The sequence below is a fragment of the Macrosteles quadrilineatus genome, unplaced genomic scaffold (assembly GCF_028750875.1).
Source record: "Macrosteles quadrilineatus isolate MER2022 unplaced genomic scaffold, UCM_ALF_1.0 Scaffold_2__2_contigs__length_208266976, whole genome shotgun sequence".
Lineage (NCBI taxonomy): Eukaryota > Metazoa > Arthropoda > Insecta > Hemiptera > Cicadellidae > Macrosteles > Macrosteles quadrilineatus.
The window spans coordinates 198,722,666-198,750,246 of NW_026542595.1; positions in this window are offsets into that span (position 1 = coordinate 198,722,666).

A 27,581-nucleotide genomic window follows, 5' to 3' on the forward strand; every position below is an offset into this window, starting at 1 on the left:
ATTAATTTAAAACAATAAGTTGAAACTCAACATGTCTATGAGCGATTTGTGCGAAATAGGTGTGCTCTTTAATTTAAAGAGGATTAATTATTTCAAAATATGACAAAAATGTTATGATTTAAGCTTTTAAAATTGATGTTGATGCCTAATGATAATTGTATGACTGTTTCAAGGCTAAATGATACAAAGCTCCGTTAACAATGGCTCTTCAGCTTAATAACTAAAGTTTTGGCAAAACACAACTCCCTGAAAGGTCGTTTATATTAACTTTATGCAAAGTTAAAACACCCTGGAATAATATATGGCATAAGAACGAAATTTGATATATGTAAATTCATATAATTAATTAGTCGGTTAGATTTCACGCTAATATTTTAGGTTACTTTTTATCCATACTAATAGGTGAAAACACAACGAGTGTAATAATTTATTTTCAAACTTCTTGTTAAATTTGTTGTAGTTTTGTGACATTGATAAATTTCTGACGGAAATTAAAAATTCAGAATTACTTTAACGTAAATAATTTTTAATGAATTTACCAAGCAAAAGGTTTGAGATTTATCGCAGTCAAAAATTGAAATAGAAAATTGTTTGCATTTTTGGTTTATTTTTGATTCCACTTATGTAAATATATTTAAAAAAAGATTTGTACCTCTTTTTTAATTGTTCCAAATATGTTTGCCTAAACTTAGTAGTATTTTATTCCATTAGAGTGTCAACAACTTTTATGGGTAAGCAGTGTTAGTAGCTATGATACTTTATTAAAAAAACCATAAAAGTGGCAATGACTTTTAAGCCGTAATTTTTACAGCTATTGAGGAGGTATCATTGTGTTTAGCAACATAAAGACCATTACATACAAAATCTTAATTAAAATTGATCGAGCCATCTTAAAAATGTCTATTATTCCGTATTTTATGATTTTGTAAATGGGAAATTCACATAAATTACAATAACTTTCGAACCTTAATTTGTAAGGCAATGGGGTTGTACAGTTTTGTTAAGATTTAAAATGACTATAACATATTACATTTTAATCAAAATCGTTCGGGCTGTTTTGTGGAAATTAGTGTTTTATGGATATACCATAAAAATTAAAGCAATGACTCTTTAAGGTACCATAGATTATTACCTACATACCAAATTTCATCCAAACTCAATACAAACCTTCAAACATACGTGGTCTGTAGTTCTTTACACATCCACAAATTTTGACAAACACACCCTCACATAGGCTACATAATTTCAGAAATCACTTTTTAGGGTTCAGGGGAACCCAAAACGGACATTTTCACACAGAAAAAAAACTTGCTCCATATACTATGTAGGCCTATAAGGGGAGAAAGTAAAAAAAAATGTTAAACAAGGATCGTTTACGATAATTAATAAAATTCAATTATTATAGTTTTGCCGTTCTGCATATGACTATTCTCCTTACTCATACTCTCTAAAGGGGGCTTAGACTCACTTTATTTACATACGATATCAGTTTACCAGTGTACAGTACAAGCGTTGAGATAGCAGTACAAAAGCGAGGGAAGAAGAGAGCGAAAGCGCGCGAAGTTGTTTAAATGCAAATTTCCGTACAGAACGGCCCTTGCCAGCGATTTGTCTACAAACAGCATGTTATGACCAGCTCTGTGTATTGAGTTTACTGATTTCAACGATTAATGAAGTAGCCCATTTGTTAGAGAAACTTAAATACACACTTTTTATTTAAGAAATAGTCTTTCCGTTTCGTAGAATTAGAAATCGTAAATTGTAATACACCCAACCAAAAAAGAACACATGTGTTTTTGTGTTATATATATCCACCTAATTTGTCTGTTGATTCATGGTCAATAATAGCAAATATAAATAAATAAAAATGTTTGATTAAAATTAGCTCTACTTGTGGTATGACATCACCATACTTAAAATACTAATATGACAAATGTGAAATACACATTTTCAATTGGACATTGTTACTTAGAAAGTATAAAGGCTATAGAATCTTACTTCGTATTTATTAAACTTTTGAAATTTTAATAGCTTGGACATGTATTTGCATGTATAGTCTAGAAGGTAAGAAAAAAGGTCATATGTATTATAAGAGGAAAATATCCAAAGAGTTCTCCAGCATTAAAAAAATATTTTAAAAATTTCTTGATGGACAAACCTTTACGTAGGTCTTGAGTCACAGAATATACTCTTTAGAAATGTTGCTTTACTTGTGATTGGTTTTTAACAACAGGAAAACTAAAGAAATAAACTAGGGACTGTGACTGTTACCTTATAACAAGTATTAACATTACATAAATGATAATATAGTTTAAGATAATTTAAACGGAGTACAATAACATTACTATAAGCATCTAGAACAAATTTGCAGTGCCCTTGATGAGAGTTTCTTTCATAAATTCCTATTTGGACATACTACACATTTAGTTATAAGACAGTTTCCATAAATTTTGGATGCAACCAAATTGAGTTCTTCCTAGAGATGTGTTTAGTTAACAACATAGTGTGGTGAATTCATCAACGGTTTGCATGAAAATATACTGTTTTACATAATGTCTGAATATTAATATAAGTAAGCTTATTAAGTTAATTGGACTCATGACGGATCACGCCGGTACAGAGAAACCCTTTTACCAACACCTGTCAGCACCGGACTTTATCTCCATAATAATTCCATCTCTTGCCTTTCATTTCTCTCTATCTCATCTGGTTCCGTAATAACATTACTGAAAAAAAACACGTTAACATTATGGGGAGATAATAAATATGCGTTTGTAAGTAAGCTTGAATGTGGTTTTAAAATGAACTAGTAGCTTACACCAGGTTTTGCATAAATATGTCAAAATAATAAAATTAAATGAAAAATTATATTTTCTGAAAGCCTTTCCATGATCACCTAGTATTATGACTTTTATTATCAATGACATAGCTTCATGTAACGCTATAACATATAGCCATAGAACTATAGAATATTAATAATATATATTTTTGTACAAATTTCTTGATAGTGATTTGTTTAAGTGAGTGCTTTTCAACATTCTTTGAATGTATGTCTTTTATTATCGATTTAGACTAAACTACTTTCGTATTCGATACCAATCTCATATATTTACATTACAGTATAGCCTCACCAGGATATTTTAAAACAGCAAAGTAAAATATGTTTGGTATAACTTTCGTAAGAACTTATTCGTTTTTGAATATGTTCAGCCACGAAAATTAAAACAAAAAGCTGAAGAAGGGTCATAAACATAAACAAATTATGTCACTGGCCCAAAGTAAAACTTAATTGATTATCAATTAAATGGTACTGTCATACCAGCTGTTTAAGCACATTGGGACCAGTGACGTAATTTATTTATTTTTTTGATCAATACCTTATATAATATTCGTGGTTTTTAATATAATATAGGATTCGGGCTAGTTATGTCATTATTTATTTATGTTTATGATCCAGAAACAATATAAATATAAAGTGTTATCCGTTCTTCTGTTCTAATAATCGTGTGTTCGCCTGATTTGTGTAACTTAACGTTCCATTTGAAAAAAAAACCAATATCTATTTCTTCCAGAAGTTTTACTATGTTAACCAGTTAACCTAAGTGACTTTGAACTCGTCCTTTTTTATTAGTTGTTTTAGGACAAATAAAAACAGTTTATTAAGCCTAATTAAATTCACTAACTGATTAACATACATACATTCACTTTAGACTCACCAGATAAGGAGGCTTAAAACTTGTTGCAAGTTCCTCTTCTCAAAACAAACAGAGAAGGTTCTTGTACATTTGCATGTAAACAGCTGTTTGCTTTACCTTTCTGTATCTCGCCTTCCCTCTGTATAAGGAGGAAAGTCGAGTTTAAATTAGGTGTCATACAAGTCTATGCAGTACAGTTTTTAAATGAATTTCATTCAAGTGTTCCATACTTGACGATAATAATAACAAACACTTAACTAATTACTACAAACAAATACAAAAATCAATCATGGATTGCTTGGGACTCAAAAATCGGCGAAACAGTTTCAATCTATATAAATAAAATTAAAGTTTGTCTGTACATTGCTCAGAATTAAATATATTTTTTTGTTATTTTTACGTTTTATACATTAAAGAATCCGAAACTAGTCTTACCTCAATTTCTGCCTGTCTGCCTGTCACGGCCCAGAGGCATTTTACGTGGCCTTCTCCTGAAAAAACGAGAGCATCGATCGGGATTCAATAGTATTTTGTATCTACTGGATTGGCGTGTCTTTAGCCATTAACATATGACCTCACTACTTTTGAAATAAAAAAACGGACGTTCAAAAACCCAATTTTGTGCGATTTTTGTCTCGTTTTCTCTCAATGTTTACCACATACGTCATTTATGAAATACTCATCTGTTTGAAGAATACGACATCTATGAAGTAACGAACATCTGTTTGAATGGATTATTTTTCTATCTGTCACTGATATGTTTACATTAAATGTTGTTTGCAAATACTGCAACCATTTCCGATCACGTTTTGTAAGAAAATCCAAAACCAAGTGAGATTAAAAACATTGTGCCTTACATAATGGATTTTATTAATCTCAAGCGCAATAATGTAATGTGCAAATGTAAATTAAATGACATTTCTTGGCATTTCAGTTCACTAATTGGAAATTCTGTGGTTGTGTATCAAATCGTACCTGAGTTTTGATAACCGGGAAACAGACCCTGAAACAGTGCTGTATACGGAGTTTTGCCTGCATATATGGAACAATCATACTAAATATGCAAACCAAATGCTGTTCTAATTATAAGAAGGTTTCAACTGACTACATGATCCCGTCCATAGACCGGGTACAGAGCTAGTTTAACTGAAAAAGGAAACTTAAGTTTTTAGTACTAAAGTTTTTAACTTTAATTTTTAGTATCAAATACTTGTAGCATATCTATGGAATCACACGATAAAGGTAGATTGGATCCGTGTTTTGGTTTGTTTCGGTGAAGGCTAAAACTACAATCCTGTCTGAGCTGATTTCTTGAGAAGAACTGATTTCTTTCTCATTGTACACCCAGTGGCAAAATTTCAATCATTCATTTTAAATGAATATGAATAATACCATCGAATTAAACACGTATTGTCATTTGTATTAACTACTCTTATTACAGTTTTTTCTTCGTCAAAAGGGTAGACAATACAAATTTCACAAAACTATTTCCATATCTAATAGATTTTATCACAACTTTTTTCCTCTTGGGTTGAAATGAAATATTTAAATAGGTGTACATCCCAACCCTCAAAAGATATCTTAAAACTTTGTCACCTCCAGACCTATACGTGTTCTTGTTTTTTCGCTTGGACTGTATTTATCTAATTGTCTTCTTTCCCTTAGTTCTCTGATTATTTCTTTCCGTATATCCATTTACTATATCTAAACATTTATTACTTGCTGTATACATTACTTTACAGGTTTTGTTGTTTATGGAACAACGTGGAACAGTAGGTGCTGTTATATAATTGTAAGTCTTAACAAAGTGTGTCCTCATACTGTTTAATGTCATCTGTTAATACTACTCATAATGCCACGTACAATACTAAAAAAAGTTTTATTGAAAAATTAGACTTTCCATCATTGCATTTTGTTGTTACTAACTTGTAAAGTTTCTTGGCTCTCATCTGTATCTTTATTCTCATGGAAATCCTCTGTATCACCAGTCTTTGGCCAACAATGACGTAGCTTCCAACAGAAGTTTGGAGGGCCATTAATCTGCTAATTTGTTATTGCGCTCCAAAAGTTTGTAGGATTCAGTGAAAGTGAGTCATTCTTTGGCACTAAAACGAATTAAGGATTCGAAGGAAACGTTTATCACTGTAAGCTGTATCTCTCAGCCATCTAAAGAAAAATTGTGAATATAAGAAATAAATACTACACCTTATTGAACAGTTTATATATGTACTTATTCGAAAAAGATGTTGGAAGTAACAATATTGTTTATCATGAGTCAACGATCCTGCATAAATTTCTGGTGGAAAATGTTTGTGCGTGTCTACTTTGGTATGTGCTATGGTCCTATCGGGGTCTATGAGTCTATCAGAGTTTGTGGTTCTCTGACTATTATTGCGCGGCAAACTTTTGTGGTTTGCATGTATAAAATGGTACCTTGGCTTTCACATAACATAATTTTACTTAGATTATACTAATAACGTAGTAAACTTTTCCAATTTTCCATTTTTCGGCGTTTACAAATCACTCAACAAAATTGTTTATTAGATAACATCTTTAACAAGTTAACATTTTTTCACTAAGATTGGCCTAATGTCAAAAATTAATCCTATACAAATATGTATGTAAGTCTTGTCTGTGTGTAAGATATATTTCAAAATCCAGTAGAAGAATTATGACCAAACTTAGTTATTAGGGCCTTATGTCTCTAAAACTTGATAGGTGGCAGCCACTACCTCAGGTTAAGTCGTATTTCGCTACACAACTCATTTGAAAATTAAAGAAATTATAATTGGCCTTATGGGTCACCAAGTAACTATCTTGGTAGAAAAAAGGTAACAAGAAAAAGGTAAATAAAAGACTTTTTACTTTATAAGATGCATGTGTAGGCTATCCACAAGCCATTCACTGTATACATGAAAATTAAAAAGAAATCATTACAAAGGGGAAAACATGTTGTAACCATTGATCATAGGTTACGCTGAAGATTACTCGATACTGTATAGGGGAAAATAGTTCCGAAATACTTAGCCCAGTGATTATTTTACTTAGCTAACTTCTTATAAAACTTAATCCTCCAAGTACCGAGACATTCCAAGTAAACTAATTTCATCTGGGGATTTTATTTGGCATACAACTATTACCGTAGACCTATCCTAAACCCAAAATGGAAAACCCATAGAGATTCTCATTTCTTATACGTTGTAGAAAAAAGGAAAAATAGATGTCACAAGCCACTATGAAACTATTACGATACTGTTTCCATAAAATTTTGATCTGCTGTTAATTGTGAGCGTTTTAGTCTAACAACTGGTTTAAATGACTAGAGGGCAGAAAAATTCTGTGCGACTAGCGCTCTGACTTAAGCAAGGTAAGAAAAGTGTACGTTATTTTTGTTTAATTGCATAATTTACATTAAAGAGTTGTTATTATTTCAGTGATCAAATGTCTAAGGTTCGTAATAAAAACTCCTTGTAAATTATCAAGGATGTTTACGATATTGTTTTAACGACCCAATTAACCGCAACCAAACACTGCTCGGTCCCCCGGTACTAACTAATAAGACCGACATTAAATTATAATTGTGTGGGTTTATTGTAAGATTTAAGGGTTAAGTTACAATTGGTATAAATGAAAGGTCGGAATGATTAAGGTGAGTGTATTAAGTTTGTCCATGTGACCGGGATAGAACAGGAAAACCCTTTCACCTCCACTTTCTGTCAAGATACACTTTATCTCCATAGTCATTCCTCTATTTGCCGAATATTCGTTTAGTTTTAGTTAGGTTTTATTTATGACCATCTATGTTAAATAGAGCAATTCGTTATATTTCCGTTTTCACAAACATTTGAAATCAAACTAGGCCTACAGTTATTCCTGAGTAGATTTTCAATTACTTAATTTTACTTGCAATATAATTACAATTTCCGCCAATAATTACGTTAAATTTTAATCTATAAGTGGCTGCCTATTATTAGTTTTATCAATTCAGCTCTCGTTGGGGACAAATTTTGTTGAATTAAAATTATTGCAATTTTATTGTTTGTTAGTAACTTACAAAGTCCTCAATCATTGCCTCTTCTAATACTCAATGAGTGCTTATATGTTTGGTATACATCAAATGTGTTTGTTTTGTAGTAATTGACCTTGTATTATAAAAATCAGGGACAAAATTTACATAGGAGTAAATTTATTATAATTCAATATCCAATTTACCAAATTGAATATAGGGTTATTAAAATCCACCGCATTTCCCTGAAACCGAAAATATAACATTTATATAAATATATAAATAACACTAAGTACTTAATTAGAAGATAAAAGTCCCACATCCAATAATAACATACAATGAAAAGTATTAACTAACAAGTGTTAATCAATATGCAGTATTTACATAAGACATATTAATATTCTACTCAAAATTTACACTTATATGTGTTAGAAAACACAAACACAGCCCGGTATTTCATAACGGCCTAACACATCTAGGCAGGAATGTTTCCCGAGTTGAATCATCAGATGTTGTGTAGAGTTTAAACAATACAAGTTTCCTTAACAAAGCTCTCAGTATCCGTCTTAATGGCTCGAGTTAGAGTTGTCTAGTGTTGGACTGAGAGTGATAATTGTTGCTTACATTACTGGCTCTGAATGTGTCTGATAATTAACATTCGTCCATAAATCATCGCAAGTGATGTTGCTCAGAATCGCACGAGTACTTTTTCTTCGGTCGTGAAACTTGAGCTCGGGTAGAAAAGAGTCACTTTACGCCCTAGTGATGAAATATACTATTTCACCTTTGTACGTTTATTTAGTTATACTTACGTTTACTACTACTTCTTATATTAATACTTTTCTCTTGACACAAGGAAACGAGCTTACATAGCCAAATTTGAGAAAAGTAATAAGGTTTACGAAAAGTGTATAAGTGTAAAAAACTATTAGAAGATGTCCGCTAGTGGAAAAATTGACAAGTGCTTAATCTTAAATGCCTGATGGCAGTGTTAAGGTGAATATTGTAAAACATATTTCAAGCTAACACGAAAAAAGGTTATGGGAAAAATAAATATCCAGGTTTGGAGTAGAATAAAAAATCGCAGAGGCAGATAAGAGTTAATGGTCCGCATCGCTGTCATGTTTTAACATATGAAAACGATTATTGGATTTGAATAACAAACTTTTATTTTTCGATGAAAACTAACCTTCACTTAATTCCAAACCTTCACTATTCCACCTTCCTTAATTGTTCCAAATAAGTTTGCTCAACCATAGTAATATTTTATTCCATTAGATTATCACCAACTTTTATGGATAAGCAGTGTGATTAGTTATTGATATTTGATATTGATATGATATTTTATTGGGAAAACCATAATAGCGGCAATGACTTTCGACCCATAATTTGTACAGCTATTGATGAAGTGTTATTGTGTTTAGCATCATAACGACCATAACTAAATCTTAACCAAAATTGATTGAGCCGTTTTCTAAATTTCGATTATTCCGTTATTTCATGATTTTTTAAATAGGAAATTCACATTAATTACAAAACTTTAGAACTGTAATTTGAAAAGCAATGGGGGTTGTACAGTTTTGTTGAGTTAAAATGACTGCAACATATAATATTTTAATCAAAATCGTTCAGGCTATTTTGTGGAAATTAAGTGTTTTATGGAAAAACCATAAAAAGTAAAAAAATAACTCTTTAAGGTACCATGGATTAGTACCTACATATCAAATTTCATCCATACTCAATAAAAACCGTCATACAAACCATATGCGTGGTCTGTAGTTCTGCACATCCGAACATTTAGACAAACACACACCGTCATATAGGCTACATAATTTCGAAAATAACTTTTTAGGGTTCAGGGGAACCCAAAACGGACATATTCACCCTGAAAAAAAACTTGCTCTATATACAATGTAGGCCTATAAGGGGAGAAAGTAAAAAAATGTTAAACAAGGATTGTTTACGATAATGAATAAAATTCAATTATTATAGTTTTGCCGTTTTGCCTATAACTATTCTCCTTACTCATACTCTCTAAAGGGGGCTTGGACCCACTTTATTTACATACGATATCAGTTTACCAGTGTACAGTACTAGGGTTGAGATGACAGTGCAAAAGCGAGGGAAGAAGAGAGCGAAAGCGCGCGAAGTTGTTTAAATGCAAATTTCCGTACAGAACGGCCCTTGCCAGCGATTTGTCTACAAACAGCATGTTATGACCAGCTCTGTTGTGTATTGAGTTTACTGATGTTCAACGATTAATGAAGTAGCCCATTTAAATAGTCTTTCCGTTTCGTAGAATTAGAAATCGTAAATTGTAATACACCCAACCAAAAAAGAACACACGAGTTTTTGTGTTATATATATCCACCTAATTTGTCTGTTGATTCATGGTCAATAATAGCAAATATAAATAAATAAAAATGTTTGATTAAAATTAGCTCTACTTGTGGTATGACATCACCATACTTAAAATACTAACATGACAAATGTGAAATACACATTTTCAATTGGATATTGTTACTTAGAAAGTATAAAGTCAATAGAATCTTACTTCGTATTTATTAAACTTGTGAAATTTTAATAGCTTGGGCATGTATAGTCTACAGGTAAGAAAAACGATAATACGTGTTGTAGGAGGAAGATATCCAATAAGTTCTCCTGCATTAAAAATATATTTTAAAAATTTCTTGATGGACAAACCTTTACGTAGGTCTTGAGTCACAGAATATACTCTTTAGAAATGATTTAAAAGGCTTTACTTGTGATTGGTTTTTAACAACAGGAAAACTAAAGAAATAAACTAGGGGCTGTGACTGTTACCTTATAACAAGTATTAAAATTACATAAATGATAATATAGTTTAAGATAATTGAAACGGAGTACAATAAAACTACTATAAGCATCTAGAACAAATTTGCAGTGCAATTGATGAGAGTTTCTTTCATAAATTCCTATTAAGACATACTACAAATTTAGTTATAAGGCAGTTTCCATACATTTTGGATACAACCAAATTGAGTTCTTCCTAGAGATGTGTTTAGTTAACAACATAGTGTGGTGAATTCATCAACGTTTTGCATGAAAATATACTGTTTTACATAATGTCTGAATATTAATATAAGTAAGCTTATTAAGTTAATTGGACTCATAACGGATCACGCCGGTACAGAGAAACCCTTTTACCAACACCTGTCAGCGCCGGACTTTATCTCCATAATAATTCCATCTCTTGCCTTGCATTTCTCTCTATCTCATCTGGTTCCGTAATTGCATTAGTGAAAAAAAAACACGTTAACATTATGGAGAGATAATAAATATGCGTTTGTAAGTAAGCTTGAATGCGGTTTTAAAATAAACTAGTAGCTTACACAAGGTTTTGCATAAATATGTCAAAATAATAAAATAAAATGAAAAATTATATTTTCTGAAAGCCTTTGCATGATCACCTAGTATTATGACTTTTATTATCAATGACATAGCTTCATGTAACGCTATAACATATAGCCATAGAACTATAGAATATTAATAATATATAATTTTGTACAAATTTCTTGATAGTTATTTGTTTAACTGAGTGATTTTCAACATTCTTTGAATGTACGTCTTTTATTATCGTTTTAGATTAAACTACCTTCGTATTTGATACCAATCTCATATATTTACATTATAGCATCACCAGGATATTTTTAAACAACAAAGTAAAATATGTTTGGTACAACTGTCATAAGAACTTCGTTTTTGCATATGTTCAGCCACGAATATTAAAACAGAAAGCTGAAGAAGGGTCATAAACATAAACAAATTATGTCACTGGCCCAAAGTAAAACTTAATTGATTATCAATTAAATGGTACTGTCATACCAGCTGTTTAAGCACATTGGGACCAGTGACGTAATTTTTTTTTATCAATACCTTAAATAATATTCATGGTTTTTAATATAATATAGGATTCGGGCTAGTTACGTCATTATTTATTTATGTTTATGATCCATAAATATAAATTGTTATTTCTTATCCTGTTCTAATAATCGTGTGTTCGCCTGATTTGTGTAAATTATCGTTCCATTAAACAAATTCAATATCTACTCACCTAAGTGACTTTTAACTCGTCCTTATTTTTTCTTAGTCCTTTTAGTACAAAACAGTTTATTAAGCCTAATTAAATTCACTTACTGATTAACATACATATATTCACTTTACACTCACCAGATAAGGAGGCTTAAAACTTGTTGCAAGCTCCTCTTCTCAAAACAAACAGAGAAGGTTCTTGTACATTTGCATGTAAACAGCTGTTTGCTCTACCTTTCTGTATCTCGCGTTCCCTCTGTATAAGGAAGAAAGTCGAGTTTAAATTAGGTGTCTTACAAGTATATGCAGTACATTTTTTAAATGATTTTCATTCAAGTGTTCAATACTTGACGATAATAATAACAAACACCTAACTAATTACTACAAACATCTACAAAATCAATCATGGATTGCTCGGACCCAAAAATCGGCAAAGCAGTTTGAATCTATATAAATAAAATAGAGTTTATCTGTACATTGCTCAGAATTAAATGTAGTTTTGTTGTTTTTACGTTTTATACATTAAAGAAACCGAAACTAGTCTTATCTCTATTTCTGCCTGTCTGTCTGTCACGGCCCAGAAGGCATTTTACGTGGCCTTCTCCTGAAAAAACGAGAGCATCGATCAGGATTTAAATAGTATTTTTCTATCTACTGGATTGGTGAGAGTGTCTTCAGCCATTAAAATGTTACCTCACTACTTTTGAAGTAAAATAACGGACGTTCAAAAACCCAATTTTGTGCGATTTTTGTCACGTGTTCTCTTAATGTTTACCACATACGTCATTTATGAAATGCTCATCTGTTTGGAGACTACGACATCTATGAAGTAACGAACATCTGTTTGGATGGATTATTTTTTTATCTGTCACTGATATGTTTACATTAAATGTTGTTTGCAAATACTGCAACCATTTCCGATCACGTTTTGTAAGAAAATCCAAAACCAAGTGAGATTAAAGTCATTGTGCCTTTCATAACGGATTTTATTAATCTCAAGTGCAATAATGTAATGTGCAACTGTAAATTAAATGAAATTTCTAGGCATCATTCAGGTCTCTAATTGGAGATTCTGTGTGTGTGTATCAAATCGTACAAGAGTTTTGATAACCGAGAAACAGACCCTGAAACAGTGCTGTATACGGAGTTTTGCCTGCATATATGGAACAATCTTACTAAATATGCAAACCAAATGCTGTTCTGATTATAAGAAGGTCTTAACTGACTACATGATCCCGTCCATAGACCACACACAGCTAGTTTAACTTAAAAAGGAAACTTAAGTTTTATTTTTAGTATCAAATACTTGTAGCATACCTATAGGATCACACGATAAAGGTAGATTGGATCTGTGTTTTGGTTTGTTTCGGTGAAGGCAAAAACTACTATCCTGTCCGAGTTGATTTTATGAGAATAACGGATTTCTTTGTCATTGTACACCCAGTGGCAAAATTTCCATCATACATTTCAAATGAATATGAATAATACCATCGAATGAAACACGTATTGTCATTTGTATTAATTACCATTATTAAATCTTTTTTCGTCATCAAAAGGGTAGACAATACATTCTCAAATTTCACAAAACTATTTACATATCTAATAGATTTTATCACATATTTTTCCTTTTGGGTTGAAATTAAATAGTTAGGTCTACATACCAACCTTTAAAAAATATCGTAACACTATGTCTCCTCCAGACCTATATGTGTTCTTGTTTTTTTCCGTTTGGACTGTATTTATCTAATTGTCTTCTTTTCCTTAGTCCTGTTATTATTTCTTTCCGTATATCCGTTTGCTCTATCAAACCATTTATTACTTGCTGTATACATATTACTTTACAGGTTTTGTTGTTTATGGAACAACGTGGAACAGTAGGTGCTGCTATATAATTGTAAGTCTTAACAAAGTGTGTCCTTATATTTTATAATGCCATCTGTTAATACCACTCATGATGCCACGTACATTACTAACTAAAAAATGTTTTTTTGAAAAATTAGACTTTAAACTGTAAACTGTATCTCTCAGCCATATAAAGATACAAATTGTGAATATAAGAAATAAATACTACACCTTATTGAAAAGTTTATATACTTATTCGAAAAAAATGTTGGAAGTAACAATATTGTTTATCATGAGTCAACGACCCTGCATAAATTTGTGTGGTAGAGATGTTTGTGCGTGTCTCCTTTGGTATGTGTTATGGTTCTATCGGGGTCTATGAGTCTATCAGAGTTTGTGGTTCTCTGACTAGTATTGTACGGCAAACTTTTGTGGTTTGCATGTATAAAATGGTACCTTGGCTTTTACATAACGTCATTTTACTGAGGAAAAATAGTGCCTTATATCTCTAAAATTTGATAGGTGGCAGCCACTATACCTCAGGTTAAGTCGTATTTCGCTACACAACTCATTTGAAAATTAAAGAAATTATAATTGGCCTTATGGGTTACCAAGTAACTTGGTAGAAAAAAAGTTACAAGAAAAAGGTAAATAAAAGACCTTTTCCTTTATAAGATGCATGTGTAGGCTATTCACAAGCCATCCACTGTATACAAGAAAATTAAAAAAAATCATTACAAAGGGAAAAACATCAGTTGTAACCATTGATCATAGGTTACGCTGAAGATTACTCGATATAGGGGAAAATAGTTCCAAAATACTTAGCCCTTAGTGATTATTTTACTTAGCCAACTTCTTCCAAAACTTAATCCCCGAAGTACTGCGGTATTCCAAGTAAATTAATTGCATCTGGGGGTTTTATTTGGCATACAACTATTACCGTAGGCCTATCGTAAACCCAAATGGAAAACCCATAGAGATTCTCATTTTTTTATACGTTATAGAAAAAAAAAGGAAAAACAGATGTCACAAGCCAATATGAAACTATTACGATACTGTTTCCATACAATTTTGATCTGCTGTTAATTGTGAGCGTTTAAGTCTAACAACGGGTTTAAATGACTAGAAGGCAGAACATTTCTGTGCGACTAGCGCTCTAACTTAAGCAAGAAAATAAAAGTGTACGTTATTTTTGTGTAATTGCATAATTTAAATTAAAGAGTAGTTAATATTTCAGTGATCAAATGTCTAAGGTTCGTAATAAAAACTCCTTGTAAATTATAAAATGTTTACGATATTGTTTTAACGACCCAATTAACCACAACCAAACACTGCTCGGTCCCCCGGTACTAACTAATAAGACCGACCTTAAATTATAGTTGTGTGGGTTTATAATTGTAAGATTTAAGGGTTAAGTTACAATTGGTATAAATGAAAGGTCGGAATGATTAAGGTGAGTGTATTAAGTCTGTCCATGTGGCCGCGATAGAACAGCGAAACCCTTTCACCTCCATCTGTCAAGATACACTTTATCTCCATAGTCATTCCTCTATTTGCCGAATATTCGTTTAGTTTTAGTTAAGTTTTATTCCGACCATATATGTTAAATAGAGCAATTCGTTATATTTCCATTTTCACAAACATTTGAAATCAAATTAGGCCTACAGTTATTCCTGAGTAGATTTTCAATTAGTTAATTCTTACATGCAATGTAATTACAATTTCCGCTCAATTATTACGTTATATTTTCCGCTATAAGTGGTCACGTAGTATTATTAGTTTTATGAATTCAGCTCATTTTAAGCCTCTAAGTACAGAAATATATTCGTTGTGGACAAATTTTGTTGAAGTAAAGTTATTACAATTTTTTGTTAGTCAGTAACTTGCAAAGTCCTCAATCATTGCCTCTTCTAATACTCAATGAGGGCTTATATGTTTGGTATACATCAAAAGTGTTTGTTTTGTAGTAATTGACCTTGTATTATAAAAATCAGGGTCCAAATTTACATTGGAGTAAATTTATTATAATTCAATATCCAATTGACCAAATTGAATATAGTGTTATAAAAATCTATCGCATTATCCTGAAACAGAAAATAAATATTTTAGACTATTACCTGTTAACACTACCCAGTTAATTAGAAGATTAAATCCGTACATTAAATAGTAACATACAATGAAAGGTAATAACTACAAAGTGATAATCAATATGCAGTATTTACATAAGACATATTAATATTTTACTCAAAATTTACACTTATATGTGTTAGAAAACACAAACACAACCGGTATTTCATAACGGCCTAACACATCTAGCCAGGAATGTTGCCCAAGTTGAATCATCAGATGTTGTGTAGAGTTTAAACAATACAAGTTTCCTTAACAAAGCTCTCAGTATCCGTCTTAATGGCTCGAGTTAGAGTTGTCTAGTGTAGGACTGAAAGAGATAATTGTTACTTACACTACTGGCTCTGAATGTTTCTGGTAATTAACATCTGTCCTTAAATCATTAGAAGTGATGTTGTTGCTCAGAATGGTACGAGTACCTTTGCCTCGGTCGTGAAACTTGAACTCGGGTAGAAAAGAGTCACTTTACGCCCTAGTGATGAAACATACTATTTCACTTTTGTACGTTTATTTAGTTATACTTACGTTTACTACTACTTCTTATATTAATCCTTTTCTTTTGACACAAGAAAAAATACTTACATCGCCAAATTTGAGAAATATATAAAGGTTTACGAAAAGTGTATAAGTTTAAATAGCTATTAGAAGATGTCCGCTAGTGGAAATATTGACAAGTGCTTAATATTAAATACCTGATGGCAGTGTTAAGGTAAATATTTTAAAACGTATTTCAGGCAAACAAGAAAAAAGTTTATGTGGGAAAAATAAATATCCAGGTTTAGAGCAGAATAAAAAATCTCGGAGGCAGATAAGAGTTAATGTTCCGCATCGCTGTCATGTTTTAACGTATGAAAACGATTATTGGATTTGAATAACAAACTTTTATTTTTTGATTAAATGTGTCTTCACACATAGGTCCTTGAATTAAACTACTTATTGAGGTATAAAGTCAGACGGTATTCACGGGTTCATATTTTAATCCTTCTGATTAAATATTTTAAATTTTTAAACATCTCTAATAAACTACTATTACTTCTCTACAAATTAATGCTTTGCAATGTGATCTGATGCCGTAACTATGTAAATAATTCTTATAAAACTAGTTAAACAGTGACAATATTGTTAATATTATATTATTTATTTTCATTAATAAAATCATCACAATAAAAAATCAATTTACCTCACAGTTGAAAATGCAACCATTGTGACATAAGTAGGGCCTACTGTTTCCAGCGAAACTAAACATTAATATTACTTTAGTTTTCTCTTTGTACTTAAACACCATAAGGGATTTCCCTTGTCATAGCTTCTTAAATTTTAAAATTTGTAGCATTTTCATTGCCTAAGAAACAACACAAATGTGTAGACCATTAACAATTGCTTCCCCTAAACCTACCCAAATCGAAGTTTTGAATGGTAGAACTCTGGGTATAGTAATAATCGTTTTGATATAATTGGGCTTAATTTATCTTTAAGTAGACTAGTTTTTGCGTTATATGAAGGACTTACAACGCCAAAAAACCAATTATCTTGAATGAAGAAGAAGTCAGCTTTGTTACTGACTAAGATCAGCTGAATCATCAGTCAGTATCATTTAGCAGAACACAAATGATTAGGAACAGCTGGGTCCAGTTTTGAGCCATTTGAGTTTTTGACTTCCTCAGGGTTTGAACTAGTGACCTTCGACTATATCCAAGTTGTTAAAATGTTAGACAGATTAACAGACCAACCATTTTTACAGGATTATAGATAGGCAGAAGAGGTTGTATTAAACAAAGTGACCAGCCAGTGAAGAGTTTGGTCCCGAGAGAGGAGGAATGTATGTTATGTTAATTTCACGTGTAAATCCCCCGGACTACCCTTGCCATCAGCAGCCGGAATGCTGGGTTTGAAATGTGCTCATAACAATCCCCTAACAAAACTGTATAATGCAGCATTACTAAAAAGTTCTTTCTGTGTTATCCGAATATAGATGGTTACTATCGTAAACGTAGTATGTAGTGATGCCATTTGACTTAAACATTTATCAGAATGGTCCTTTCATTTGAGTTTTAGATTGATGTCAGAAAATATATGATTTAAACTCATAATCCTGCTACAAATAATAAAATCAAAGTAATTACATAATCACTTCATTATAAATGAAAAATATTTGTAAAATTACACGGAAAAGTTTAATAATAAAAAATAGTGATTGATTGTGCAGTTTTTGTCCAGTTTCAAACCATCGAAAGCCTTCTGAATATGAAAAGAAACTAACCACCGAACTTCCGATTACTAAACTAATTCTATTGCAATTAATTGTAACTCAATTTGTCTCCTACTGTGGCGATACGTACACAACTACTATACAAAGAAATTTATATGAGCTTTACATAGATCGAATTGATATTTTTGATAGTAATGGCCTTTTGATTAAGTAACAGCTTTATATGCTCGGATAATAAACAGTACATATTTTACATACAGTTGTCTCTTATTTATTTCGTAAGAATATTTTGAAATTATATCAAAATAATTATTTTAGTTTTGGAAAGGAGACTAGAGTCTGTGTGACACAGTGCAGTGATGTAACACCGTCTTGATGACTGTCTTATCTGTTCTGGTTGTGGGGAAGGGTAAACGTTTCGTCGATATTCGACTTTGGAAAGTCACTACTTTCAACTCTTTTCTTGCCTTTTAACTTAACTATAATGTACGCTGAGGTTGGGATGTTGTGTTGCCATTCTGAATCAGAAATTCGTAACGCCTTAATCTATTTCTCAATTTTCTTTAACATTTTAATTTCAAAATAAAGTCATATCCCTACTTCCAGTCTACTAAACAACATAAGCAGGCTATTTTGTATTAGCTATAAATCAAATCCTATGTTAACGAGTTTTATGTATAAATTATCACATTCAAATTAAAAAGTTTTTGAAATATTTATAGTAATTTTTGACAAATATTTAAATTTTATAATTTTATTTTTAAGACTGCACTTAATGGTTAACAATTTATTTATTACAAAATGCATTAAGTCTGCGAACTAAGGAGAAGCATTGAAACACTAGTTTCTTGACCAGAAAAATCTTATTTATCGGTTCTTATTGTGTGTTTACCAACGATCACATAAGACCAATCTTATGTGTCTTGGTCTTATGTGATCGTTGGTGTTTACGCATATGATTACGTCAATCCCAAACACACAGAAAACTCAGAAAAATACCCTAAAACGAATAAAACACTGTTTTAGTCACACGTTTTATACCTAGCTAGATTTAATTTAGTATTTTTATACTTCAAGTTAAGGATAAGAAAATATTTGATCTTAAGTTTATTAAACGATCTTCATTTAAGTTTATGCTTTAACACATTTTTTGTGGTTTTTATATCTGGGCTCAGCTCATCAGTGTCTGGATGTAGTCATTCTCACCACGCGCTGATACGTGCACGGAATATCGTCGCTCTACATCAGCGGTTTGAACATTATAGGTCTCTACAAAAACATTATTTTGTCCTCTCCCATCAACTATGTAATATATTATTTGTGGTAGTAACTGTAACCATATTAACTGTATCAGTTAACATTAGGATTAGATACTTACTAAAAGATCATAACCCTAATGCCATCTTAATAGACCTATTTATTAGTGATCTACATTTATTTTGCTGATTGGCAGTGCAGTTTTATTGATAGTGGGAAATCATTGATTTAAATAATTCAAACAGAGATGGATACCATTTAATTCAAAACCCGTCTGCTAATACTATAGTTAGTTGATGAAAACGTTTTGATTGTAAAGGTTAGGCTCTCAGTCCATAGCTGGACCTAAAATAAATATTATACCCAGAACAAGTGTGACGATATTTTAGATCCATGAAATGTTAATGAATGATGTTAATGAAAATGTTAGACAATTTACGTCATGTCAAATTGAACACTAGTTAGGAAAAAAATATTCACCAATGTTACGTAAGATTTAATGTATTTTTATTTATTAGAAAACTCAAGTTTATTTGAAGATAGAAGTTCACTTAACAATAATTGAAGTAGATTAGAAGAAAGGTAATAAGTTTAAATTATCCCAAGTTAAAGTGTTAACTAACTTTTTAAGAAATTGAATGAAATAATGCTTTGAATATTACATGTGCGTTTCAATTAATTTATATCGTGGTTTGACAGTAAACCAATAACAAACCTGTACCTGAAACCAATCAGCGCTACCGTATTGACAATCAATTTGAACCCAATAAACTGGAATGACCCTACGCTATGTTGGTTATTTATCTTAAAATACAAACATTTTGATGTAACACACAATGAAATGTGCAGCTTTCAAAATTCATATTAAAAATGCAATAACAGATGCTTGTTGCAATGTTGTTCAGTTGCTTGTGTTGCGGCAATTCATTCTGTAAATTGACAGTTTTGTATGTTTTGTATGTATATATTTTTATTATTCACTGTTACAATTGTAAATTTCCAAAGTAATTAAGTAAATACAGTTGTTGTTATGCACTGTGGGGAATGTGCGTTTGTCTCGATATTCCATGAGTTTACATTACACAGTTTTAATCTGCCCAGTCGTGGCTTGGGACACTAAACAAACACTTGACAACGACATTGCTTGCAGTAAACAAACGGGAAACAAATAAACGTGGGATAACACACAAAACCGACCAAGTTGGGCATGTTAGTAGCACTTTGTACACTTTATGGTGGTAAAGTTTTAAAATGATTTGTTCATTTTAGCGAATTTCCCTATAGGGAAGTAGCTATTACCGTAGGTCTCATGGTAAGACTTAGGCCCGGGACCGATTTACTTTTTCATTTTGATGTCCCCAGAGGCCAAAAACACCACTCGTTCAGATTTGTATATATATATATATATATATATATATATATATATATATATATATATATATATATATATATATGTGTGTGTGTGTGTGTCCGTGAACACGATAACTTGAGTAATTTTTATCCGATTTTGATGAAATTTGGTTTGAAGGTGTAAGGCGGGATAAACTTGAATGAGTTCGCAATCCAGCATGATCGGACCATGGGAACAGGGTTTTATGGGGGGTTTTATGGGGTAAAAATTGGTTTTTCTCACTTTTGACCCTCAAAACACAAAATTTCCCAATTTTTCTCTAAACCTTCTTAAAGAGCTTAAAAAAAACAAACAATTCAGTATATCAAAGTGTTTTTGTACGGTTATTGGTTACGGAGAAAACTAAAAAAATGGTAAATTTAAAATTCCCATGTTATTCTTATGGAGAATATTGTAAAATGTTGTAGTTTGCTTGTTTATGGATATCTTTTGATCAAACTTGGCAAATATATTCATTTTATACTAAACAATAATTATTTTACTTAAAACACTCACTTTATTAGTTTCCTTGTAGCAGCAAACCTAGGTACTCGTTAAACCTAATGTTATTTAAATAGATCAATTGAAAATCAATTCAGCCAAATGGAAATTCGCTTAGGCGTCAGGTTTGCTGCGGCGGGGGTATTATATTACAAGTTTGCATCAATGACGATTACAGTCATTCAGAGTAATTTTACATTTAATCGGGAATTTAATACTAAAATTTCAAAAAGGAGAAAAAATTGATTCAATATTTTCTTTAAATTTAAATTTATATTTTATATTTTATTTAAATCCAAGCTAATATGTTGTTTTGATCGGCTCATATTGCATACAGAGTAATAATGTAAAATGTTGTTATAAGTCATAAATAACATTTTCAACAAATTTTGTACTTTATAAACAACATAATTTCATACTATTTATAAACGATTGGAGATGAGATCGGTTTTCCACCAATGCATTTAATGATATAAATTGAATAAGGCCAAACTATGACTTTTCAATAGAAGGTTTAAAAAATAAATTTAATTGGACGGAAGTTTTACATTTGTTAATTGGATTACACCATGTCTTTTCGAGCTTATTATAATTTCGGGTTACTTAAAGATACAATAAATTAATGGCTACACAACTTTCGATTCTGCCATTTTAAAAGGCAATCCAAAATATAACCTGTGTAGTTCAGTGGTTCACGTAAATTAAGCTATCTAAACAATAGGACACATAAAGCATATTTCTAGCACATTTCACATAAAGCTATTAGTTATCCTTTTGTATTATCCATGACGTAGCGTCAGCTGCAAAATTGAGTTGTTAATAATAAACTATTGTTCGGTTATTCAAGCTAATTAACTATCACAACATGAATTATTACGATCGAAGTGCAACCATGTGTAAACCAGGTCTATTGTTGACTTTGATTATAACAACTCAGCCAACTTTTGATGTCATTCTTACCATCATTAGCCTATCGAGGGTGATATGAATGATTTTTTAACATAAAATATTCAAAGACTTACAGCAAAAACGTTAGTGATTGAAACAGATAACCTCTAAATGTTGGGTGGGGGGAGGGAATTAATATTGAATTTTTAGTTAATAATTACATCATCATACTTCGAAATAAACTTGGTCTCTGAGTTGATTTATTTTAGTCCTGGCTAAGCAAACAGCTAAAACATACCAGTTATAAAACCACACAGATCATACTATCATTCTACTTTACGCTCACCTTACATTCTTAAAAATGCACTCACTTTAAATGACGGTTAAAACTCTTACGATGTTATATTAGTCATAGATTGTTGTTAAATCTTTTCATAATAAAAATAACCTTATTATCTACATAAGATTGTTTATTTCTCTTCTTCTGTTGGATATCTCAATCATATTTAGTTTAACTTCGTATCAGCTCTATCATGCTCTATCAGAATAAAGATTGTAAAATTTTCTTTTGCATACCTATTTGGAGTAAACGATCAATTAATTCGTTCATTCGATTTAAAACCCATACGCAAAGTACTTTGATATCAATATATAAATCCCAAAGTACCCATGAACTTTAGAGAAAGCTAAAAGTCACACCCCTATAAACCATATATTTAAAATATTCGTCATGACGATAAACCTTGCGCAAAACTATCCCTTCTTTCATAAATTGTCCTTTAAGGTCGTAATTCCTTTCTAAAGGGAACTTAACATATACCTAATGTTAAAAATATCTCAACTGTACTTATTTGTTTGTATTACTGTATTCTGTTTTATTTATTTCAGCTTAACTTAACCAATAAATAGTTTTATTAATAGGATCTTATGAAGTCAAACGGGATGAAGCCCGTGGGTAACAGCTAGTTTTCATGAATTAAAGAAGTAACAAAAAACCCCGTGGTGTATTGAATAGTTGCAAATCTCGAAGTATAAACAAAAACTTTTAAAAATATTACTAGTACACTTTATAATTGTTTTACTGTAAGTTAAATAATATATGCGTTTATTTTCTTAATCTACTCTGGTAGCACTTAGGCTGATAAAAATTAAATTAGGCCTACTTGATAATTCTTATTTCGAGGCATCATGTGCTCACGTCAAAAGTTCAACAATCTTCAACAACCAGGTGCCACCAAAGTTTTGGCAGCGAATCTTCGTCTTGCGCTCATCAGTAATTTATTAGATTTTAACTTGTTTACAGCTGCGTTTATTTAATTAAAACTCTGCCTTCTTCCCAGTGGAGTTCAGACTTCTGAGGAAATTTTATGTTATATGATTTTATGTAACAGCTTATACCTACACCACAATTTGAATAGTAGGTTGGCAGGCAATTTAGAATTCCTTAATAACCCTTTGCAAAGCAGTAGTAGCACTATCTGATCATGTTTTCTTTTCCACTTAAAACACGTTTTAGAAATATTTCATGTTAATCATAATTTGGACTACATTACCTATTTTTGTAGTGGTGAAAATTAAAAATAAGTATGAGGTAGCGATCATGAGACAACTTAAGAATGTGGAATTTGTACAAAATCTGTCAATTGCTTAATAAATATATTTAAACCCAATCATGTGATAATGAAAAATCTAACAGTTTCAAACACACAATCGTAACAAAGTAAATCATAATAATACGAATAATAACCCAATTGGAGTAATCAAGACTTTTCTAATTTTGACTTTTTTGTATATCTTTAAGCCTTACATTTTAAAATAATATAGGAAGACGGAAATACTCTCAAATACGGTAGTTTACTAAAGTGCATCATTCTTTGCCAAGTGATACAACCATCTTTGCCAAGTTTCACCTCAAAACTCCAACCCAGTAAGTGCACCACATGTCAGTCTCCCATCAATCTTCTTCAGGTCTGACGTATATCAGAAACTTTGGTTTGTGGAGAATTCTGAAAGCTTACGGCAAAGAAAAAGTTTAACATCTTCTCAATACAACGTGTCACAGTTACCTTCCCAATTTTAATCTATTGGTTTATTATAAGCAAAATAAGCTGTGAAACTTCAAGGAAAATTATACACTCATTATTAATTATACAGGGTGACAAAAAGTCTGGAAACGGTTTAATATCTTTTTAACTAAATTCGTTAGAAAATTCAAACCTTTCACATCAACTAATATGTATGAAAACTACTTTTTGCAATCATTGCCATTATTTGACCTTCACCAGGGGACGGCCCACGAGGAGTAGGTACATAATCTTTAATGTAAGCATAGGTTGATATGCACATCATTTTAAAGGTCTAGTCAAGTGGAGTTCATTGCTGGAAACCGCGTCAAAAAAGGTTCATCCGTTACCAAATGGCGGCAGTTCAAAGTTCTTGCGGAATATACCTGCAGAGGCCTTAGTATTGGTAAATACTAATAGTCAACATTAGCAGGGAAATCTGAAACCCAGTTAAATTTGTTTTGAAGATTGAATACTAGTAGTCTATGAGCTAGTTGACTTTAAAATACAGTTTAAGCTCTCAAGCTAATGTTTAATACGAATATTTGCCTATACTAATCCCTGTGCAGGTATATTTCACAAGAACTTTGGACAGCTGCCATTTTGTAACGGATGAACTTTTTTGGACGCGGTTTCCGGCAATGAACTCTACTTGACTAACCCTTTAAAATGATGTGCATATCAACCTATGCTTACATTAAAGATTATGTATCTACTCCTCATGGGTCGTCCCCTGGTAGAGGTAAAAAAATGACAATGCTTGGAAAAAGTAGTTTTCATACATGTAAGTTGATGTGAAAGGTTTGAATTTTCTAACGGATTTAGTTAAAAAGACATTAAACCGTTTCCAGACTTTTTTGTATTTTAGACAGCGTAAATGCGTTATCTAGACACAAAACATATAATTGCAAGTTAAGTGTTTTGTTGTCACAATTGCTAGTGTTCGCACTAGTAGAATCTTTGCAAAATAATTACAAATACTATTGAGGAAAAGTGGCCTGACCCCCTCAATATTTTTGGGTAAACGTGTTTCGGGATGGAATACATGTTATGTATCATAATGTACCCTCTGACTAATGAAAAAGAAAAAACACATTTACTACGTTGAAATAAACCTCTCCTTTTATCTATTTTGTTGTTAATAACTATTAGGCCCTATCTAATTAATAAGTCGATATTAACATGTTTTATTTGGACTTTACTAACACTTAGTTAAAATCTCAAGGGTCGATTCGTGCAGACTGAATCAAAGGATATCAGCTCTAAATTTTATATCCATTTCAACATTTTATAAAATATTCAAAAATTGAATGATAATCATTTTGCAACCGTGATTAAGTAAAAATTTACGATTAATTGGTTTGAGGAAGTCCAAAATGAACGCTTGAGAAATCTAAAGCATAGGCTTAATTGACATTTTGTATGTGCTCACTTATCTTCTATATCATCTTGTGATTTGTCTTCAAAATTATGTATTCTTCTTCCATCAATTTGGACATGGATAGGACTTGATTTTACAATTAAATTTAAATGTTATTAATTTGATTTGTCACAACTTTAGTTCATTTGATATTTTACTATTGGTTTGCACAGTCGATGGTGTATTACCTGAAATTAAGTCCAATAAGTTTAAATCGAAACTAAATCAATCGTATGGCATTTATATACAGTGATTAAGAATACATAAACATTTATTTATTCAATACAAACTAACTGTTTATATGTCAATTTTATGCCAAAACATTCATAATCGAATCCAACAATTTGAAATAAAGTCACAAACCAACAATAAAACTTTCCCTATGAATACAAAATAAGATCTGAGGCAATGCTGGGTGCGACATATGTTCCTCTCAGAGTTTATATTTGTTTGTCTGCCTCCTACTGCACCAACATTGATACTTTCCTGCACTGTGCACATATGTTCACTTGTTATAATCGATATAGTGAGTATGTATTATAAATATCAATGATAATATGTAACGCTCTATAATAAAAAATGTGAGAGCTATCTTATTCTAGTCAAGAGTCTTAATGTATTATTAAATAGAGAGTCTAAAGTAAAAAGTGTCTAGATTATATTTTTTACTTGGGTGCAAAAATTGACTTCTTTGCCTATTGTAATATCTAAATTCTGTTTAAGCAACTTTCATGTTGGCTACTTTAAGGAATCTGATGTCAAATCAGTTCACTATACAGTATTTGTGAAGACCTTTTTATATTTAGAAAAATAATAATGAATCATCAAAGAAAGCTATTTTAATCCTGATTTATAAGTGTCCGGTTAAATCAAACCTATCCATCTCACAAAGAACCGCACACTAAACTATCTCAAATTATAATTTCAAAAGATTCTTGCCCTATAATGTAAAGCATAGAAAGATTTATTGATAATATAGATACATAGTTCTCTTCCAGACGAATAAAGTTGACCACACATGAGAAACTTATTATTTTTATTTATTACATAATTGGTTTACAGCCTGAGAAGTGTTTCATACTAGTCATAGCATTACCCTGTAAAACCCCGATAACAAGTCTTTTATGGAGATTATCAAACACAGCTTGTCATCAAGGTTGAATACTTATTGAGGTTTGCAGCAAAGTTTAATTAGGGTTATGTAAAATAGAGGGTGTTTGAAAATGACTCTTGTTATCAAGGGCTACTTTCTATCAATGGTCTTGTTATTGAGGTTCCAGTGGAGCTGGAAGTAACTGGTGATTGTCCAAGTTTGAACCCAAGCCTTATTGAACTCGACTTTTTGCGAGAAAATCTGTGCTCCAATATTGATATAAGTAGAATACGGCCAAGGGGTTATGGTATTAAAGTATTTAAACAGTATTTTGTGTTTAATATGAAATTTTTTATAAGTCCATACAAAGTAGTGCATATCAATTAATAAAACTATTTATCGAATGTAGGAAAATAAATTTGTCGAAGATATTTTATTATTTAACTAAATAAATACGTAATATGATGACATTTTAGCGATTTCCCATATAGGGACTAACCTATTACCATAGTACTCATGGTAAGACCTGGACCCGGGACCGATTTAATTTTTCATTTTGAGGTCCCTAGAGGTCAAAAAAACCATTCGTTCAAATTCATATATATATATATATATATATATTTATATATGTGAGTCCGTTAGCGCGATAACTCGAGCAAAAATGATTAGATTTTGATGAAATTTGGTACAAACGTGTAAACTTACTTTTATTCGAACGAGTTCGCGATCGAGCATAATCGGACCATGGGAACGGGGGTTTTTGGTGAGTTTTATGTGGTAAAAAACGGGGTTTTCCCATTTTTGACCCTGAAGCGCTGTTGTATGCCTAACGGTCACGGAGAAAATTCAAAAATAGTGTAACTTATCATTCCCTATTATTATTCTTATGTTTATTATATTTATTATTATTATTCTATTGTTATTCTTATGGAGAAAATGAAAGTTGTTGTAGTTTACTTGTTTATGGATATATATTGAAAAAATTTTCCAAATCTATTTATTTCATCCTATACTATTGA